The 6000-nt window shown below is 41.2% G+C and overlaps 1 protein-coding gene across 2 annotated transcripts in view; it reads left to right on the top strand.

Annotated features, from left to right (window-relative positions):
- Nucleotides 1–6000, top strand: part of RALY (RALY heterogeneous nuclear ribonucleoprotein) — a 212692-nt gene continuing 206692 nt past the window's right edge. Inside the window, exon 1 of one of the 2 annotated variants that reach the window (XM_081866807.1) lies at nt 1–148. The gene's annotated coding sequence lies outside the window, so the exon portion shown is untranslated. Of the gene's footprint in view, nt 149–225; nt 985–6000 lie in introns of those variants that run through there. The other variant, XM_081866808.1, reaches the window with a different exon arrangement.

Genomic DNA, 6000 nt, shown 5'->3' with positions numbered 1-6000 from the left:
TGCTGGCTCGGGAACCCGGCGGTAGCTCGGGCTGCTGCTTCTGGGCTATTACTCTGTCTGTGCTGGTGGCTCTCTCACTCTTTCCTCCTTCCCTGTCTCTCACTCACTCCTTCTTTGACATTTTTACTTCTGAGTATTTTCTTGCTTGGTGAGTATTTCCCCCGCTTCTTCTTCTCTTCCTCCTCCAACTGCTTTCCCCCCTTTTGTTCTTTTCAAATTGACAACATAAGATGAATAATGAATTACTTTTTGGTTGTGGTTTTCTTTTTTTCTTTTTTTAAAAAGAGACATTACCTGTTTTGTTCTTGGTTGTTGTTATTCGTTTGTTTTCCTTGCAGTGTGAGGTCTAGCAGCTGTTTTTACCCTTTTTTGGCTCTCTTTCCTATACCCCCCCCACCCCTAAACTATTTTTTTCCTTTTGCTTAACCCCCCTTCTGTTTTTTCCTTTACAACAATTAGTTCTGGTTTTTGCAACCTTGTCTTATGCACTCCTCTGCTCAAATTTAAAAAAAACACCCATTTTCCTTTTTTCTCCCTTCTTCAAATGTTTGCCTAATGTCCGTGGTTTTCTTTCTTTGGTCTTTGAACTTTTAAGTGTTTTCTCCCCCTTTCTTCGTTATTACAAAAAAGGGTATAGTTCTTGTGTCTGCCGAATGATATACCACTTTCTTGGACTTTTTTTTGTTTTGTTTTGTTTTATAAAGGAATTGGACATGCCTGTCAGAAATGAAATCTTTTTTCCTTTTTCTTTTAAAAATGGTTCCTTCCCAATTGGATTTCAAATATGTTTTGTACTACGTCAATACCCTCCACCTGTTTTAAGTCCCACGGAGCGTCTGGAAGGGGCAAAGAGACCAGAGGTGCTGCTGTGCCAACAGATAGCCAGTTGCTTGGAAAGGAAAAAAGTTTTCTGAATCTCTGAGAACCCAAAGTATAGGTCAAATCCCTTTCTCTATTGGAGAAGCACCAAAATTCATAATAATGGTAATAATAAATAAAAACAGTCCAAATATATGTTGTCAACCCCTCCCCAGTGAAGTGTATTTAATGTCCGTGTGTTGGCTTCTTTATGACATAAATTATATGACCAGTGTTCTGTCTATGGTAACTGACAGGTTTGTTGATGGTTGCATTGCAAATGTTATTTGTAGATCACTGTTGTGCAGGGGGCGACGGGGGGGGGGGAATCTCCCTCCTTACTCAATTTTTTAAATGCAATCGATTAAGTTTTCTTCATCAAGGGAGATTTCCAGATTTGTGCTAGAGCATGTCCTGCATGCAGAAGGTCCCAGGTTCAGTTGCTGGCATCTCCAGGCAGGAATGGGAGAGACCTCTGCTTGTAGTCTGTGGTCTGCTGCCAGCCAGTGTAAACAATACCGAGCTAGGTGGATGGATAATTTCCTAAGCTTGGTCTTGTGCCAGTGTGGCCGGAATAGTCTCTGAATGATCTGATCTCTGGGTCACTGTCAGATACGTATATATAAGGGATAACAGTCAAGCGCTAACGTAGCAAGATAAGTTTAACACATGTTTTATCATAAGAACATCAGAAGCCACCTTATACTAGGTCAGATTATTTGTCCATCTGGCCCAGTATGATCTATTCTGAGGCTGCCCTCTTCCATCACTTGTGACCTGGTCTTTTAACTGGCAGTACATGTGATTTTCTGCATGCCACACACGTGTTCTTTCACTGAGCTGTTTCCCCTCCATACATCCTGCTATGTTGCTTAGGTTTCTTTCAGCAGGAAACATTTGTGCATGCTTAGTACTATTTTAAAAGTGCATTTCAGTACACAAGTGCACTGCAGTTCCCTTTATCCTCAGTCCTCTTTAGAAACCTTCACTGGGTTTCGAGATGGTGCAGCTGAGAGTTAGTGACTTGCCCAAGGCTGTGCAATGAACTGAGCTGGGATTTGAACCTTGCCCTCTCACATCTAAATCAAACGTCGTCGTAGTTTCTGCACTGGCCTATCAGTGTGGGAATGTCATATTGCTTCCTAGAAACTCACTTCTTACTGATTTCAGCAGTTCGTAGACATGCATTATATAGGATGGCGAGCAGTCAAATCTGAGCTCTTAAAAAATACAAACCGACTCCACGCTTGTTTTTCCCCCAAAGCAAAATGCCTCCATTCAGTGCTTAGAAACTTTGGCTCCCCTGGAAGGTTTGCTGTTGTGAGTAATCTGACATATCTAGAACATTTATTACACCCTTCCATAAAGGAGCTCAAAAGAATTATTTTAGTCTTGCAACAGCCTTGTGAAGTAGTGAATTTGCCCGGAGCCTTGCACTGAACCTTGCAGGATGCTTGGATCTAGATTTCACAGTCAAACCCAACACCCCAGCAGTAGCACACTTGATCTTCACTTCAGAATGGAGCACTGTTTAGACATGTAAAGATTACATGAGCTCTGTTTAATACGTCTCTCAACCAGCTGAGCTAGTGCAGCACTGCTGCCCCTTAGAGATGTGAACAATTCAGGGTTGCTATTCAGCTCCCAAGCCTTAGTTATTTATTTACTTACTAAAAACTTTACACAAAATGCCTCAAGGTGACTTAGAAACACACACAAAAGAAACACGTAGAATTTAAAAGCACAATACTTGGGATGCACTACAAGTGATCATACAAATACTTCTCAGTACATTAATCAACACCTCTGCTCCTCCTAGCAACATGATCACCTTTTAATTGACCTTAAATGCTGTCCCATCTTGGCAAAGGCTCCTGTTTCTGCAAGTACTTTTCCTGAACAGGTTGTGATGAAGCATCCTTGGATGTGCAATTGAAAATGTATAGTTATCAAACATGCTGTTTCCTAAAGCGACTTTCCTTTTAATGTATGTGCCATTTGAAGTCCCACGAATATGCTGAGAACATCCAGGAAGGGGGTAGTATTGCAGGGGTTGGGGGCTGGAGATGAGAAGCAAATTCAGGGCATCGTTGGTGTGATCTCTTGAACCAAATAAGCTGTGAAAGGCAGGTGGTGAGCTTATGCATCCATTTCTAAATATGTCAGATTCATCAAGTGTGGCATTGCAATCAGTGTAGAATAAACAGCTCCAGGGCCAGGCTTACGTGCTAAAAACCAATTCATTGGAGCTAAATCCCTAAACTTCAGCTTAACTGGTTTGCAGGTTGGGCTGTGTAGAGGATGTTTTGGAATGGTGGCTTTCTGTTTTTAAAGTATTGATTTCACTGTTGTGTTGCATTTACCTTTCTCAGGTGAGTTGTGCCTGCTTTTTTGTGGGGACAGTTTCTAAGAACAGGGGTTGGGGTTCCCTCCCCCTTTAAAAGAGCATCATGTACAGAACTTTTGTAATAAGACAATGAAATGCAACACCCATCGGACTCAATCCAATCAAAAGTTTAGCAGTTTTGAGATTTGTTCATTCCAGTGTGGGGAGAGGTAAATACATAAAGCAATCAGTAGGATTTCAATCTTCATAACTGGCTGGAACATGCCCATTGTGGCTGTAGAGAAGCAGGATACACAGAACTAAAATCTTACATGGCAGGGTTTTCGTGCTATTGCTTCATTTTTATTTTTTAAAAAAGAACTGTGAGGAAAATAACTTCCCTGGCAAAGGAGTTCAGGCTATGTGAGAAAAATCTAGACAACATCACAGTAATGGAGCAGGAGTAGAGCTCTTTAGAGTCTCTTAAAAGCTACCCGCTCTCAATAGTGGCTTGTCAGTGGTATTATTCATATTTATAGATGTTTTTGTTGAAGAGAAAAATCGGGCTTAGTTAGAATGTAAGGCATTGAGGCACATACCTTAGACTAATATTCCTCTGCTGCCCAACTGAACCCCATTGGAGGATATATGTGGGCTCTGACTGTCAAGATAAAAGTTGTAGATGGATTTCAAGGGAACGGCAAAACAAGGAAGGGGGAGCCTTATGAGGACTGTTGCCTTAGCAAAGGCAGATAACAAGGCAGGGGTTGGGGAGGAGTGTTTTATGTTGCATTGTTCTCATGGTCGGGAAGACTTGCCACCAATAGCAAATGCGTCAGAGAGGGGGATGTTCAGGGATGAAAGGGGGAAAAGATGGTAAGATGGAGAGGGAAACACTTGGGTTGAAAGGTGAGGGTTAGGGAAAGGAACTAGAGAATGAGAGCTTAGTCACACATTAACACTGAGCATGGATACAAACTGTCTCTACACGTACACAGGCGTTTCTGTGTACACATTTATACAGCTCAGCTGTTAAGCGCACAAGTACAGAGGTCACACTTGTTGAATGTAATGTGTAGGCATCCCTAGACACAACAGAGGATGAGGACCTACTCCCATAGTGGAGTGTAGGTGGGTGTATTCATCAGCCAAAACCTTAGCTACAGGCCTTCTGCTTTGCAGAACATGAAGGGGAGATCAGTGTTGTTGATGGAGATCATTTATTTGAAAGAAAAACTGGACAGTTTTAGCTGTTCAGAGAAAGGAGACACAAGCATTGCCAGCAAGGATGCTTTTAACTGGCAAGTTTGCAAGCGATTCGATAATGGAACCAGAACATTTTGATCTGTATCCCATGATGATTATTGTGTTTGGAAATTCCAGACCAGCAACTAAATTGAGACTGTAAGAGGAAATGGCTACTGGGTGTAAAATCACAGTAGCTTCCCTGGGAGGCAGAATTTCATTCAGCTACAACATGCAAAGAGAGGATGGGATGGAGAGAGTGGCTTATCTGATATTAAACCTAAACAACTTATCCCTTAGCCCATAGTTAATGGTGATTTTTAAATCCTGATCAAGATGGTATGGAACCATCTTGATTAGCATCAATCATGGTTAAGAGACCTGTCAACATATAATCATTAATTTTGCATATATGGGGAGACAGGGAGGAGCGAAGTTTGTAATTCTATGCCTTTTTTTTTGTTGTTTGCTATTCTTTGGTAGAACGTATTTCATTGGTTCCGTCCTTAGTTAAATGGTAAAAGCAAGATCTACAGGGTTCTTTCAGCGAACACTGTTGGTCACTAAAGTCAAAGGTCTCCATTTCCAGGCTCAAGGAATAAGCTGACATGTGCAGGAGCTTATTCCACAACTTGGAAAGAAACTCAAGAGATGTTTTATTTCAGGCTTTAAATACAGGTTGCATGTCCACAGGACGCAGTTTTGTTGGACATGCATTAGAAAATAGTGTGTGGATAGGCTGGGGAGAATATAGTTATGGAAAGAGTGCAATATAAGCAAGCACAGGAGGGGAGGGGAGAGCAAAGTCTGAAATAATGAGCTGAATAGATGTAACATTCACATATATTGCCACAGCAAATGCTTTCTAAATTCATAAAAATTCGCTAGGCAAAAGTGTCTTGGGTTAATAACGAGCGATTTTCTTCCAACCCATAAAGCTGTAATGAGGTAGTTAAAATGTAATCCTAAACCTACACTTTTCATACCTATATTTATAGGAGTAGGTTAATCTGTAGAATTCATGCTGATCTGGATAATCTGAATCTAGCTAAATTGTAGAGAGAAGCTTTTAGAGGGATGCTGAAAGGCAACAGGCACAGACTTTTTCCCCGAGACCTGAGATATGTCACTTTTTTATTTTTGCAAAGATGCCTGAGGCTATTGCATTTTAAGAAGACAAAGCTTTTGTTTTCAAGCTGGCCTAGAAAAATGCCAGGGATGAATTCAAAGCAAAGGTTTTCAGAAGTTGTCATCTATGATTAAGTTGATCTCTCTGTTGAATAAGAATACACTGCTGTTGAGTGGGATAGTTTGCTCTAGCTGTTTTCTTCCTTCCATGCATTTAATGCTCTCACGCTTTCAGGTGAATTGTGATATCTAAGGTTTCAAGTCTGAATTATATATTTTAATTAGAAGGTCAGGTTTGTACTTGGTGAAGGCAGCGTTCCCCAGCCTCTGACTCTCTAGATATCTTGGACTACAATTGACAGCAAAACCATGGAGGCTGATGGGAGCTGGAGTCTAAAACATCTGGAAGGCACCAGGCTGCAGAAGGCTATCTTACAGAAACT

The sequence above is a fragment of the Podarcis erhardii genome (assembly GCF_964252035.2).
Source record: "Podarcis erhardii genome assembly, chromosome: 6".
Lineage (NCBI taxonomy): Eukaryota > Metazoa > Chordata > Lepidosauria > Squamata > Lacertidae > Podarcis > Podarcis erhardii.
Note: the sequence above shows the minus strand (reverse complement) of the source record. Positions and strands in the feature narration are given on the sequence as shown.